The sequence below is a fragment of the Mytilus californianus genome, unplaced genomic scaffold (assembly GCF_021869535.1).
Source record: "Mytilus californianus isolate M0D057914Y unplaced genomic scaffold, xbMytCali1.0.p SCAF_3, whole genome shotgun sequence".
NCBI classification, from domain to species: domain Eukaryota; kingdom Metazoa; phylum Mollusca; class Bivalvia; order Mytilida; family Mytilidae; genus Mytilus; species Mytilus californianus.
Window position 1 is genome coordinate 120,842,727 of NW_026262679.1, and position 17,097 is coordinate 120,859,823.

A 17,097-nucleotide genomic window follows, 5' to 3' on the forward strand; every position below is an offset into this window, starting at 1 on the left:
GTCCAAATGAAGAAAAAAAGGGAAAATGAAAGAGCATAATTAAAAAAGCAGGTTATAAATAAAGGATAACAAGGAAATGTTACTAAAAAAACTGAAAGGTATACATCATGACGGAGAACTAACAAGGCCTTTAAAATCCCAAATATAATTATTTCGGGGCCTTTTAATAGCTTACTAAGCGGCATGGGTTTTACGCATTGTTGAAGGCCGAACGATGACCTATAGTTGTTAACTTCTATGTCATTTGATCTCTGATGGAGAGTTGTCTCATTGGTAATCATACTACATCTTCTTATCTTTATACCGGATGCTTTGAAAGATAAATGAGGTTTTTTTCTCTTATAACGTGGTACATGACGAGAAGGTCATGATATTAATCCGGTGATGTTATAAATACTATTAAAAAATGGAACAAACCCTTGACAACCTTACTGAAAAATGCTGCAAAGTGGACAAAAAGGAAAATTCCATTTGTTGTCGTGAAGTTTTAGTTTCGGCCAGTTTATTCTGATAAATAATAAGTGAAGATAGACATGACATAAGGATATGTATAGAATCCATCTTTTTTTATTCTTTAAAGGCCAAAGATAAGATCAATTTGAAAATAATTCTAGTTTACTATTTTACCATATCAGATTTCGATATCTTCCCATAGTTGGTGTCCAAATACAAACATTTAACCATATATTACAATTTAAAAAGTGTAAGTAAGTAAACAGAAAATGTGTTTCCGATGTCTAAAAGAGAAATGTTGTAGAAGGTAAAAAGTTCCTTATCCTTGCTTGGTACTAGTCAAGTAACTCATGGTACAGTAAAAAAGTACAGATAGACATGTATGGAAGAGAAAAGGTTGGAGATCTTTAAAATGGCAAAACTGCTGGAGCATTGACACAAAATAAAGGTTAAACATACTTTGTTCATGCATAGGGGAAATTAAGCCATTCCACTTGTTTTAAAGAAAACTTGATATGATTTCTGTGCGATAACACGCATTTGTTCTTATATTGTGGTTTTACTCCAATGTCCCGGGTTAGGGGAGGACTGAGTGTTCACAAACATATGTAACCCCACCAAAAGACATGGTTCACTTTTGGCCAAATATAGCATTGAATTTCAACTTTATCATAATGCATCAAAAAAGCCATAATTTGGATCCATTTCAAAAGCTTGAATGCTAGGTTAACACAAATTTCTTCATAAGAGTACATTATAGGCTCCAAAGTCAGCACATTTTGGCGATATTGTCAATATTTAAAGACTTTGTGATTTTTTCGGACTAACAAGCATTAGGAAAACATTAACCGCAACCTACGATCTAAAATATTCCGTAAACAAAAGGTGACAATAATAGCATGCAATCTCTAGTAACAAACACTTTCTGGATCAGGAATTGCGGCCAAAGTTAATTATGCAAAAAACTGTTAAATGGACCAAAACTGGCGTAGCTATTCAAATAAATCCTAATTAATAAGATATACCAAAAAGAAGTTATTTTGTATCAATAGTATTATCTTAACTATTTCTACGTGAAATTTGTAGTAATTTGTTTATTAAAAATAACATTTACATCTTCGGCCCAATTTAAGACCTTCGTGAACCTACTTTTTTTGTTGTATGTGCCTATAAAAGGTCAGGAGATTTCGTTGGTTGGAGTCTGCCATATTTGGTTTTGTTTATTATTTATAAAAATAATCATGCCGTTGGGTTTCTGTTTTGAATGTCATCATATTTGTTCTGCCTTGCGCTTTTATAGCTTCCTATACGGTATGGGTCTTTCTCAACACATTGTATCTTGGTGTTATTTGGTGTTGTGCAGCTTTGATTTTTCCTCTACAACAAATCTAGTATAATAAATGTTCGATGCTAAACAGGATCATATTGCTATTGTTTTGCTTTTATCCATTAAGGTCAAATAACTGTATCTCGGTTAAAGCATCAGAACATTAACATGTCTCTTATCGGATCAATAATTTAACCTACTTTCATAGTTCATACAGAATTATTGTTAACAACATGATGGCTTTCTTTCATTTCTTCTTACATATTGGTAAGAATTAATTTTATACTTGGACAAGGTTTTTTTTATTTCAGTGAATATTACCATCAGCATGTATTAGTTAAGTAGAACAGAACAATCTAAAATTATTGTGTAAGATATATAGAAATTCATTTATAGGGTCATTAATAAGCTTTAAGAGGCAAGAATTCGGGGAAAATAAAAAAGAATGAATGTTCAAAAGAAAGACAACTCCTGCAAAATATGTCAAAAGAATATTTTTTTTCAAATCGCTCAAGTTAAGATATTTCGTTCGACTTATAGCATTTAAGTGTTGTGTTTATGACAGGATTTGTTAGATTTCTAAGCTCGATATAGTTTTAATACCTTGTTGATTTAACTCCACAGATGTATCTTCAATGAGGGTGGTAAAGGGTTATTTTCGTGCAACGTGTTTTGCCATTTTTATTTCACGTGCAGCCGTGAAAAAGGTTCGTTATTCACCGTGTTTCGTGAAATCGGTAAAAAGATCAACGTGCAAGAAATTTTTAATTGTTCGTTCATCGTGAAATGGCAATTTTATTTCGCGTTCTTCCGTGCAGATACCCCCCCCCCCCCTTTTACGCCCCTCTTCAATATGTATATGAAGTGTGACTGATATCTAGCACAACTGATACCAGGGTCCGTCTTGAACTAGCATTGAGGTGTGAGCTTTCCCTCCACGTTGAAGGCCGCCAGACTAGCATTGAGGTGTGAGCTTTTCCTCCACGTTGAAGGCCGTCTGGGTCCTTCTTGGACTAGCTTTGAGGTGTGAGCTTTTCCTCCACGTTGAGGGCCGTCTAGGTCCGTCTTGAACTAGCATTGAGGTGTGAGCTTTTCCTCCACGTTGAAGGCCGTCTGGGTCCGTCTTGAACTAGCATTGAGGTGTGAGCTTTTCCTCCACGTTGAAGGCCGTCTGGGTCCGTTTTGAACTAGCATTGAGGTGTGAGCTTTTCCTCCACGTTGAAGGCCGTCTGGTTGTAATTTTGATAGAGTGTTATTTCTTTGCTTTTTGTTTTGTCAAGTGCTTGTTTGGATTTTTTGTCCGAACGTGATTTGTGAATGAATTACGTCATAACTTTCACAGTCAAAGATGCATTTATTAATTTGTGAATTTCAGTTATTGCTAATGATATGCCATTATTAAGCAACAGGTCAGTTACGTTAGGCATATGCACTCAATCAATAACAAAATGATAACAGATCATATCTATATTCCAGGAAATATCATGGTGGTCACTTCAAGATGTAAGTATACTCAATATATACATACTGGTATTATTTCCATGGACAACAAAATGGTTTATTTTTTTATCATAAAATGAATGACTTTAATCTTAAATACTGAAATAGTGCAATTTTTTTTCAGAATAAAATGTACTTATATCTGAAATTTATACAGTATTTCTGTTTGTACATAAAATAATTATAGATTCATAAAATGTACATAAAATAATTATAGATACATGAAATGTACATAAAATAATTATAGATACATGAAATGTACATAAAATAGTAATAGATACATGAAATGTACATAAAATAATTATAGATACATGAAATGTACATAAAATAAAATAATCTGAGGGTATCATATCAGCAAAAAGCATAAAAATTTGACTTGAAATATCAAGTAATGGTCAGTTTGCATTAATTGAAAGAAACGTATGTAAATTAACATTTTTTGAGAAGTTTTCATCATTCTGAAAAAGTAACGGCATTTATATCACATTAATAAGCATTTTGCGGATTACAGTCCAACAGAAAATATTTGTAGGCGTAATTTTCTATAATTGCATTAACTAATCTTGCATTTTTCTCGATGATCAACAGTCGTCCTGATAAATGCACACAGTAATTTCTGAATGTACACTATAGAAAAAGTTTAACTAACTTTACTTGACATCAAATTTGATATACATGTTATTAATTTTAGCGACGTTGCCAAACATTGAAACGCCTTTCCCTCCCAGTACAAGTCAGACAATGCCGAACAAGGAGACACCATTTCCGCCTAGTACGGTACAATATTTACCAAACAAAGAAACGCCGTTTCCACCATCAACAGTTCAACCATTGGTAGTCGTGACCAATGCCACTGATTCTCCTACAAGTACATGTAATAATAGTTTGCATTACTTATTAACATTCAAAAGTATTTGAGAAAAACATGTAACTTTGTACAATGACAGGTTCATTGTGTAGTCGCTTAAATTTATCGTTCATTCTTTTATACGATTCATTTTTATTTTGGACAATACTGTAAAATTCTTGATTGTATCTAGTGTTTTTATGCTTGTTGTCATTTATATTCCTTCTGTATGATAAAAACATTTTGGTGTTCATTGCCTCACAGTGTGCATAGTAGATTTTCCAAAAGGGATAAGTAAAATATCCCATGATAAGTTATGAAAAAAGGAAGAAAAACAAGACTGCAGCTACTATAAATGGAACATCCATGGTCATTTGTGACACATATTTTTGAGACTAAAAGACTAGAAAGAAAAACTAAAAAAGTGCTCAACATCAACAACAAAAGTTTCTGTTATACCAGTACTAACACCTCAAAACTATCGATTGTCATGCAAGTCATTTTTTACAGACATTTTGAAAATCTGTGCACAATGGCTTCAATATATTAAGCATTATCTGAACGTTGATTCTAATATTCTAAAACGATTATAAGTTACTTTTTAATTTTGGATAAACCAGAAAATGTATATAAATATGAAAAATGTAACAAACTATCTTCCAATAGATAGAGGAAGATGTGGTATGAGTGCCAATGAGACAACTCTCCATCCAAGTTACAATTTATAAAAGTAAACCATTATAGATCAAGGTACGACCTTCAACACGGAGCCTTGACTCACACCGAACAGCAAGCTATAAAGGGCCCAAAAAATCCAAGTTTTCATTACAAGAAACTTAAAGTTAAAATGAGTTTCAACTCAACGAAGTAGAGAACTTTTACAGAACCCCCAGCGTCCACGTCAGCATGTACTGCAGTAGCAAAAACTACAGAACTGTAAATAAACATTCTGCGATACAATTCAGTACATGATCATAATTACAAGCTGAAGTTCACGTTACCAATATTTATTTTTAAGATTCGATTACTTATATTAAGTTTTACGTCCGAATTCTATTTTAATGTACTAATTAGCTTTTAAAAAATGTTATGTTTTATGATGTTCCATCATTAGACGTCCCTCCGCCATGTCCAAAGGATTTCCTTGGCCATAGTAACTCTTGCTACCATGCTGCACGTGTCAAAGCAACATGGCCAGAAGCGGCGGTAAGATTATAAACTTACCTTGTATCTTTCAAAGAAAAATAAATTATAAATTTAATATGTGTTGATGCTGACATCATCTTAGGATTAATTTCTGTTTTAAATTTTCTACACACATCTACGAGCGAGTACACTTGAGGATTTGCACACATGTATCCAAATGTCTCATTTATTTGATAAAATCCATTGCATACATTATGAATTTATTTGAAGTATTATATGTATTGTTACTTGAGTAAATAGAGGGTATTATAGATTATAGAATTGTACTTAAAGTTAAATATTACATGATTATCTTTTACTGAAAAAGTAACAGAATTGATAAAATTATCAATTATAATTTTCTGATTCACTGCATAATTGTAAAATGAAAAAGTGTAAAATTTAAAACATGGATGTGAAAGAACTCTTAATGTAATATATTAAAAGATGACATATACATGAAGACATAATACACATTTAAAATGTTAGAATTTCAGGTACAGACAGAAAGATTAGAAACAGCAGGAATCGATTTAACTTTAAACGTAATATTACCAGGTACGTCAACACAATGAGCATTCCTGCTAAACAGGCATCGCCCGTCATATATTTCCAAACTCGTGTGTCCAGTAACAGGCATCAAGACATGTAACATTGTTGAAGCCGGTTATAAACTAAGATGACATTTATGACAAAGTAAACAAATTTCTAGATAGAAAGTTGAGACATATAGATAACGTTACATAAAACACATTCAGCATAATACATTTTTCTTTACTTCACCTCTATTGTAGGCATATTGTGATTCGTTTGATGCGACTCTGGCAGTGATTGAAGATATACAAGAACAGTTATATTTAGCACAAATGCTAAAGAATTTACCTAGTAAGACGGATTTATAAACAATAAATGTTCATTTCTACATATTGTACCTACGCAATATTGAAAGAAAATGTTAATAGTTCAATGTAAGATCCATACGTGTCCAAACACTACAAAAAGTATCATGTGGGCACACGAACTTTTTAACACAACTAGCAAACATAAAATTAGATGTTGTGTGCGTATATTAGCATACTGTTTATCTACACCGAGCTGGCGAAATAATATAGATTGAAGTTAATTGGCAAAATCTCATTTTATGTATCACGAACCTTAAACGAATTAAAAATATTCAATTACTGACAAACGTTCTCTCGACAATTAATACACATGATTTTACAATTAAGAAGTATATAGATTTTTTACACTACTGTCACTTAAACAAAAAGAATGCACCTAAAAAAAACATTGTATTTCAGATAATGCCGGAAATAATGCATTTTGGTTGGGTGGACATGACATACTGGTAGAGGGAGAATGGCAATGGGCGATAACTCTAGAAAAAGTACAGTACATGAACTGGGATTCAGGTCAACCCAATAACCATGACAATAACGAACATTGCATGGCGATGACTGGAAGCAGAGGATATAAATGGGAGGACAAAAAATGTGAGGATCACAATTACTTCATATGTGAAACAGAGTAAGTATGTTCATACGGTACAATTAGTGTTATTACTTTTATATTAGAAGTAGTGTCACTCCGATACTTAGATCTTTATGAAGTTCATCTTTTCTATTTTTTATGAAACATTTTAAGTGTGATACATGTCTATGTATTGTAAAACATGTGCTTATACATCTTGTACTTAATATCAAATTATTATTCTATGTTTCAAGAACGTTTAAGTTGACGTTAAATAAAAGATAGCAAACCAACAGTAAGATGATATTTGAAGAAAACAGAATCCCGACGCTATTAAACATTTATATAACAGCCTTGTGTGTTAGCCATGAATTGTCGTGCTAGTATGAACTTGATATAGTGTGAAACATCTAAGTTTCCTGGGTAACCCACAAAACAAACGAGGAGATTTGGATTTTGTGAAAGGATGACGCGTGGTTATCTGTAGTAGTATCTTCCCGAGATAACACTAAATAGAAAAAAAGTACCTACGCAATGGTTTATATGCATACCATACTAAAAACTCCCATTCTTATTCCTATTACACTATAAAACTTCATTTCTATATTCATACCATACTACTCACGCATTTCCTTAATAAATGGTTTATATTTATACCATATTAAGGAAAGAGAGAGAGAGAGAGGAGATTCCAATAAGTCCAATAAAAACAGACAAGACCATGGCCAAATGTATAAACGCTAAAACACTACACAGAAAACTGTAGATTGAGCAACACGAACCCCATGTGCACAAAACTAGTGTGAACTCAGCTGTTCCGAAGTATTAATAAACATATTCACTAATTGCTCTAATAGAGAATAAAATAAATATTTTTGTAAGGCATAATTCTAATTTTAGGCGGAAATATCACTTTCAAAACGGTATTTGAATTAAAAACATTTTAACTAATTATAGAAATCGAACATTTACAAATTATCATACTTTTATAGACGTATTTTGAATTACTACATTCATATTATACTTATGATATGTTTTCTCTATCTTTTTTCAGTCACAAAACCAGTATGAATACAAACATAATATTTGGGAGAAAATAATTAAACGTTTCAGTCAACCAGTTTTAATTCATTAATTAAACTGATAGTAAATAATCATATTTTTTTTAGTAGAAATGAGATTTTCATGGAGTGAAAGTTTTGATAGTACAGAATTAACACTTAAAATATAGATCTTTTGACATGAGTTTACACAACATTAAAGTACGCTGGAAACAAATGAAACCAAAAACACGTCTATATTGAAAGATTGAATACCGGTACCAGTATATATACGGACAGAATGCCGGTGCCAGTATACGGACATGAGGTATATGTCGATGCAGTGGCAAGAAATAGGGGTACATATTTTCTCAGCCAGTAAGATATGTCAGAGCTCTCTCTCACCATCGATATATCAAATGCCTAAAAATCAATCTAACAATTTTAAAGTAGATCTGATTCTTTATTTCCTCCCCAAACGAGACAGGAACCTGTACTAAGTGGAATTAAAATATTTTGAAATTTAAACAAAGGAGGATGTGGTTTTATACATCAATCAGACAGCAGAAACGACACAAATAATCAAAAGACATTTTAGGATGTTGTTTTTGTGTCTAGTCTTTTAAAGAATATCATAAATTCTGCTTCATATGAGTAATAGAAGGTGTGCACAGTTAGTATCCTACCGAAACCCAGTGTCAATTTGAATATCAGTCCATAGAACGTATAATGCACATTATCGTTGTCAGTTAAAAAGTCCACCATAATGTCAATGTCGATGAGTTTGTTATGGGAATAAAGGATTTTTTTGTTTTGGTTTAGTAGGACAAGAAACTTATGTAGGCGTTCGTATTTATTCAAAACGTTGCACAGTAATTGCACATTCACAGATTGAAGATCAGTACCTCTTATTAGTACAGATTTGATTTTTTTTCTCCCAGATATCTTCAATGTGTTAAACTTAAATCATTTTGTCATCAAGTGCCAAAGGGCTTGTTTCATGTGTAATACGTTTTCAATAACACAATTCATCCTTTGAACAATGAGCGTACCACGATTGAAGATGCGCATTTTATTTTCGACTGATTTGGATTATTGTTTTTCTCAGATATTTCATATCTGGATCATAGTCATTTCTATCATATAATGTCGTAGAGGGTACATAAATTATAAGTTTTCAAACTTCGCGTACAGATTGAAATATGTACTTCCAATTTTGACAGATTTTGGATTATTATTTATCATGTTTCCTACGCGTAGAACTTTTTTCGTCATTAAATGCTAAAGAGAGCACCTAATTTGCATAGTGTTACTTCAGCATTTTTTTTAACAATTTGTCTTCTTTGCATTGTGATTGAATGTACTTGGTTAATATTGTCATGGGATGTTGTATAAATTACCTTGATAAATGTGTCTCGTGTAGCTCCAACAATTCAAACTTTGCAAACAGATTGAAGATGTGCACCTCCTGTATTTTACGAAAAACAACGACAACCACTGATCGACGATCATGACTGGACAGTGTCACAGAGAATGTGGCGTGGTATAACATGTTTGTGAGTGCTCAACCCTCCCTAACCTAACAGGGATGTGACAGCACAACATAAGAACAAACTGTAAAAATCAATTGCAATTGGCTTAACTCAAAATATCGGTATAAGAAAAAAGTATAACAAAAATACCAAACTCCAGTTTTCCTGGGTTTTGTAGAACACAAATAAAACACTTCTCATGTTTTGGATTCGTTTTTATTACGACATGGAAAATAATTGGTAACAAAAAGACCCTGTAATGAAATATAAAATTATAAACAACGGTTCAAGAATAATAGCATGAGTACAATGAGAACTCAATGAATTTCAAATTAAAATAAATTATACAAGTTCTGAACCTTTTCTCTAGTTCATTATTCTAACAAAATATGTTTAATGTAATCTAATTGAATTAAATCGCTTATTGATTTTTACAAACTGTTCAATTATGTAATAATGTCTTGAAAATATAATTACATGCAAAACTAGATTCTACACAAAACAAACTAAATAGCTAATGTTAAGCACAAGCAAAGCAATTAAAAATAAGCATAAGCGATCAAAATAATAAGCATTGATAGCAAAACATATAAAACCAAACTCAATGCTTACCTCACACTTAGATACAAAGGTCAAAACAATAGGATGGAATCAAACATGACTCATCAAAACATGGTAACACCTGATTATAAAATAAAGATTATAACTATTGTGCCCCAAAATGCGCAATTACACAAATACACAGATTGTACATGAAATCCTACTTTAAATTGATATTTACTAGTTTAATGATAAAAATACTATTCAGATAGTTTATATTAATATTTAATGGTTTTAAATAATAACTCATATTAGTTTTTAATACTTTTATAGTTTTTAACCATTTAATCAATTTAGCTGTATTATCCGTCAGTCAATCAATCACTCATCTCAAATACACTAGAAGTATTAAATAAATGATAATTAAATATATGTTAGTAATCATAACTACCTCAATGAAGAATATGGTGACAAAGTAAAACAATAACTCAGTATAAGCCTCAAATGGACATCAGAATATAAATTATTTTGTATATCTCAAAATATCTGCCTTCATGCTGAATGCAAATCAAAAGGAATACTTTCAAAGAACAAAGATTTCCCTCCACAGATATACATGTGATTTAAATGACCAAGGAGAATGGACAAAGTGACGAATACTGACCATCAATACAATGAATAGACATTTAAAGGGTTCACATACCAGAACTCAGGTCATCACCTTAATTAGCATATAAAGATAAACAAAACAACATGCTTCATTTTTTTATTATTGAAATAAGATACTATTCTGTAATTAAGTAAACAGATCCAATAAATATGTTCCAATGGATATTTTATTATCAAAACAGTAATTTCATACAGATCAAATTACAATCCTGAAAGTTAAAAATATATACATACAAACCATTGAAATTTCAACCTTCCACTTACTCCCCCCCTCCTCCCAAGCTGGAAAATGACGTCTCGTCATTTCAGGTTGGAGCTTGTGAAGAAGACTTCAGTATCTCTAAGATGGTCTTTCCTGCCTCAGACTGCAATTCTTCTAAAAATCCTCTGTCTGACAGTGAAGTGATGTATTGCACCTTCTGTTCTCAATCTGGTATAGGTGGCCTCTCTGCAGAATTTGTCATGTCGAAATCTCCTGATCTGAATCAGAGGGGAACTCTCCGTTCTCTTGTGGAACGTCGTGGTTGAACTGGTTGCTCATCATCAGACTCTTTATCAGTATCCTGAGCTGTTTCCTCATCAGGCGGTTCCTCCTGAACAGTCTCATCAGTTGAAGCGCTTCCTTCCTGTACAAGCTCGACATCTTCTGTGATACTAGTAATACCCATAGATGACTGGGCGTCCCCTTCTGTCTCGCTTGTATCTAAGATATCCTCATCAGCATTTCTAGGTATACTCTGTTCAGTGATGGATGAATCACTGACAATACCAGTCCTTGTGATGACTCTATAATTCCATTCTGACTCTTCATCTGAATCTGCTTTTGAGTCAGGTTGGGTTGTTCCCAGTTCCTGTGTCCTCTTGGCAGGTCTTTTCCGTGGTCTTGGTTTCGGTGTTTGAGTAGATGTAGGTTCTGGTGTGTCGCTTAGAAAACCAATTGGTAGCAGAAGGTTACGGTGGAGCGTCCTTGTACTAGTACGTCCCTCTCCATTTTCCTTCCTGACCATGAATACAGGGATGTCTTCATTCTGTTGGCTTAGCACTGTGTAGGGGTCTTGTTCCCATCTATCTGCCAACTTGTGTTTCCCTTCAAAGCTACCAATCTGTACCAATACTTTATCTCCAACTTTTACTGTCCCTCCTGGAACTCTGTTGTCGAAATGTTGATTTCTGGCCTTATTTGCAGATGTAATTACCAACTCATGTGCCTGTGTGATTCTGTCCTTCAGATCTTTTATATAATTTGTTGTTATCTCTTGTTGGTTTTCTCTCAAGCCTAAAGCTGCATCAATCGGTAACCTAGGGTTACGTCCAAACATCAACATGTAAGGCAACTGTCCTGTACTCTCATGTCTGGTGGAGTTGTAGGCAAAAACCAATGGACTGACATGACTCTTCCAGTTAATCTTCTTGCTGGTGTCTAGTGAGCTAATCATATCAAACAGCGTCCGGTTAAACCGCTCACATTGTCCATTTCCCATAGGATGATAACTGGTAGTTCTTGACTTGGACATTGATGTGATGGCACATAGTTCTTTAATGGTGGTACTTTCAAAATTTGCCCCCTGGTACGAATGAATTCTGTCTGGTATTCCATAGTGCAAGATGAAATTGTTGTAGAACGCATCCGCAACTGTCTTGGATAGCTGGTTCTTGGTGGGAACTGCCATAGCAAATCTGGTAAAGTGATCCGTGATGACTAGTAGGTGTTGATACCCTCCCTAAGATGGTTCAAGGTTTAGGAAGTCCATTCACACTAATTCCAATGGCAATGTCGTTGTTATACTTACCAATGGGGCACGTTGATTGGTAGTTGACTTCCTACGGACACATCTTCCACATTCCTCTATCCATGTTTATATATCCTGGTGCATTCCGGGCCATTAAAACCTATCCTTGACCAGTGATGTTGTTCGATCTCTCCGAGGATGTCCCATGTCATTATGTATGGCTTGTTGGTACAAGTTCTAGGGGTAGTACCAGTTGACATCTTTCTTCTTTATTTACAACGGTTACACGATGAAGTACTCCGTCATACAGTTTCAGATGGTTAAACTGCTTTAAGTGTGGATTCGGTCCAATGTCTTTCCTGGTAGGCTTGGTGTTTCCTCTAACATACTCCACAATACGTTGTATGTCAGGATCCTGCTCTTGAACTTTCCTCCAGTCAACAATGTTACCAACTCCACTGCCTCTTAAATCAAGATCTTTCAGTACGGCATCTGATGTCAACGCAAGACTGTCAATGTAAGATTCTGGCATGGCTATATTTCAGATGGCTTGGATGGAATCACTGCTGATGGGTAATCGACTGTGCGTCCGCATCTGCGTTGGTTCTGCCAGGTCTGTACTTGATGTCAAAAGTGAATGCTGCCAATCCTGTTAGCCAACGGTGTCCTGTGGCGTCTAATTTCGCAGATGTTAAAACATAGGTGACTGGGTTGTTGCCCGTGTACACTGTGCAGTCTTGTCCATAAAGGTAGCCTCTAAACTTGTCACATACTGCCCATTTCAAATGCCAGAAATTCTTTTGTGTGGTGGATAGTTGCGTTCAGCCTTGTTGAGTCCTCGACTGGCATAACTGATGACTCTCTTCATTCCCTGCTGTTCTTGGTTAAAAACTGCTCTTAAAGCATCTCCAGTTGGTGTTGGCAAGTTCACTACCTTCTCTGTTTTCTGTTGGTCTATTTCCACTCCTTCTTCTGATACCACGTGTCCTACATACTTTACCTTGCGATTGAAGAATTCGCACTTGCTGGGGTTTAGCTTCAGATTGGCCTCTCTTGTCCTCTTAAATACTAGGTGTAGATTATTTAAGTGCTCCTCATATTTCCTACCATAAATGATGATATCATCAATAAACATATTTTCAGGTTGTAATCTGCAAGGCAATCCTCCATCAGTCTCTGGTATGTCGCTGGAGAGTTCGTAAGTCCAAAAGACATCCTGTTAAACTCGTAAAAGCCAAGAGGTCCCACGGAGAAAGCAGTATGCTCCTTATGGTCTTCCAAAATCTCAACCTGATGGTAACCGGACTTCATATCGACGACTGAGAAGAATTTGCTGCCAGCACAGCAATGTTAAAGCTCTTCTATTCTCTTGAGTGCGTAACTATCATGTTTACTCTGCTTTTTTAACTGTCTGTAATCCACACACATTCTAAGCTGTCCATTCTTCTTCCTAATAATGACAATAGCTGATGCGAATGGTGAACGTGATGGTCTGATAACTCCCATGTCCAAAAGTTGTCTTAGATGAGATCTAGCTTCATCGTACATTGATGGGGGATTCTTCTGTACCGGTGTTTAAATGGAGTCTCATCAAGCAGATCTATTTGATGTTTAACTTGTTGGTGTGTCCTAAATCGTTGTCTCCTCTACTGAAACTGTCTGTGTATCTCAATATGAGTTGTTTTCCTTCATCAAATTGTTCATGTGTGAGATCACTTTAGGTAATATCCACTTCTTCGAGTAACTTCAGATCTTTTTCAGTTGTATTGCTTCGTTGTGCTTCAGTAGTAACTGGTTGAACTTCACAAATTATGGCCTTTGGTGATATGGTTATGGTTCTGGTTGTAATGTTAGATAGTCTGGCTGTAAGTGTTCAATTTTCTTTGTACTGATAAGTCCTTAAAGTTGGTGCTGCATCAATTTCAGTGTAATATTCTGCCACAATAGTTGATTGAATGATAGATGGAGTTGTTTTGTAAGGTATCTCTTTGTCATCGTAGCCAGGAACTTCAGTGGTGGTATTCGGAATTATGGTTATTTTTTTACATGTTCTTATTACTGCTACTCTGTTGTTGTTCTTGGTTAACCCTTTTTCCCTCATTGCTAGACATCTGAAGGTCATATACCATGGCATTGTTAAGGCGGCATTCTGCAAGTATCTTGGTCCATGTTCCTCCTTCAGTTAAAGCATCATGTTGTCTAAGATGTTAGTTCCAATTAAAGCTGTATGTGTTGACTATATCTGCTATCAGGTACTACTAGCATTACATGTTGGTTAGTGGTGTTAGTTTTTCCAGGTATCTTGATATTGACCTCTATATATCCTGTATAGGGCAGCTGAGATCCTCCAGCGCATTCAACTTCCAAGATGCTATCTAGATTTTTCAATGGTACTGTTGCTGATAAGTGTTCGGTATAAAATTATTCTGCAATGGTCGATACGGGTGACCCTGTATCCAATAATGCTGATAATTTCCTCCCATTCAAAAATATAATAGTCTCAGTAGGTGTTTCAAATAATCCAGGTGGTGTCTTCACTATGTTGTTACTTACCTTGGGACCTGATGTTCTTCTGTTCAAGCTTAATGCTGGCCCCTAATAGGCATAGGCTTCCCTGAGTTTAAATTCTGCCTTGTGTTATCTAATCTTACACGGCATCCTATCTGTATGTGACCTTCTTGACCACAACGTCTACAAAGAATTGGGTAGTTTTGTTGATTGGTTTCTCCTTGTTGGTAGTTCGGCTGATGTTGTTGAGGTTGATTTGTGGTTTGTTGTTGTCCTTGCTGTCTATTGTACCATTTTCTACCTCTATTATAACCTCTGTTATTGCCTCTATGACCTCTAAAGTTGTTACCTCTATAATACTGTGACTGTTGCTGTGGTTGCTGCTGTGGTTGCTGCTGTTGCTGCTGTTGCTGTCTCAGTTGTGTAAACGCATGAGTTAATTACTGTACCAATCCCTTCAGATGTTCATAATCATCTGTGTCTTCTTTGGTGGTAGTTGCTGCTTTGGCTGTATTAGGTTTCAACTTCTTTGGTTGATGATCTTTCTCCAATTGACGCAATGCTACTCTTAGTTGGTTGAAATCTTTATTCCACTTATATCCTTAAGTTCTTGTCGTAAACCTGTCCATAACATGACGTGTAACATGGAATTCATCTCTTTGTAGCTGACAATGCCTGTCTCAAGTCCTCTTCCTAGTATATCCTGTAATGTATTACTCCAAGTAGTAACATCTTCATCATCTCGCTGCCTTGCACTATAAAATTCCGCAAGTAGTTGTTCCTTAGGCGCAATTTGTAGTCAAGTGGTTTTCCTGGGTTTTGTAGAACACAAATAAAAACACTTCTCATTTTTTGGATTCGTTTTTATTACGACATGGAAAATAATTGGTAACAAAAAGACCCTGTAATGAAATATAAAATTATAAACAACGGTTCAAGAATAATAGCATGAGTACAATGAGAACTCAATGAATTTCAAATTAAAATAAATTATACAAGTTCTGAACCTTTTCTCTAGTTCATTATTCTAACAAAATATGTTAATGTAATCCAATTGAATTAAATCGCTTATTGATTTTACAAACTGTTCAATTATGTAATAATGTCTTGAAAATATAATTACATGCAAAACTAGATGCTACACAAAACAAACTAAATAGCTAATGTTAAGCACAAGCAAAGCAATTAAAAATAAGCATAAGCAAACAAAATAATATGCATTGATAGCAAAACATATAAAACCAAACTCAATGCTTACCTCACACTTAGATGCAAAGGTCAAAACAATAGGATGGAATCAAACATGACTCATCAAAACATGGTAACACCTGATTATAAAATAAAGATTATAACTATTGTGCCCCAAAACGCACAATTACACAAAAACACAGATTGTACATAATATCCTACTTTAAATTAATATTTACTAGTTTAATGATAAAAATACTATTCAGATAGTTTATATTAATGTTTAATGATTTTTAAATATTAACTCATATTAGTTTTTAATACTTTTATAGTTTTTAACCATTTAATCAATTTAGCTGTGTTATCCGCCAGTCAATCAATCATTCATCTCAAATACACTAGAATTATTAAATAAATGATAATTAAATATATGTTAGTAATCATAACTACCTCAATGAAGAATATGGTGACAAAGTAAAACAATAACTCAGTATAAGCCTCAAATGGACATCAGAATATAAATTATTTTGTATATCTCAAAATATCTGCCTTCATGCTGAATGCAAATCAAAAGGAATACTTTCAAAGAACAAAGATTTCCCTCCACAGATATATATGTGATTTAAATGACCAATGAGAATGGACAAAGTGACGAATACTGACCATCAATACAATTAATAGACATTTAAAGGGTTCACATACCAGAACTCAGGTCACCACCTTAATTAGCATATAAAAATAAACAAACCAGCATGCTTCATTTTTTTATTATTGAAATAAGATACTATTCTGTAATTAAGTAAACAGATCCAATAAATATGTTCCAATGGATATTTTATTATCAAAACAGTAACTTCATACAGATCAAAGTACAATCCTGAAAGTTAAAAATATATACATACAAACCATTGAAATTTCACCCTTCCATATAATTCATAGTCAAATTCCAGTATATCTCATCAGCACCGTTTTTAAGTAGACCGTTGTGTAATGTTTGGACATTAGTAATAAATCGTGAAAGATACCAGGCTTTTGATTTGATACTCCAAGCGCGTGTTTCGTCTAAGACTGATCAGTGGCGATCGAATTTTAAAAAAACGGTAAGAGG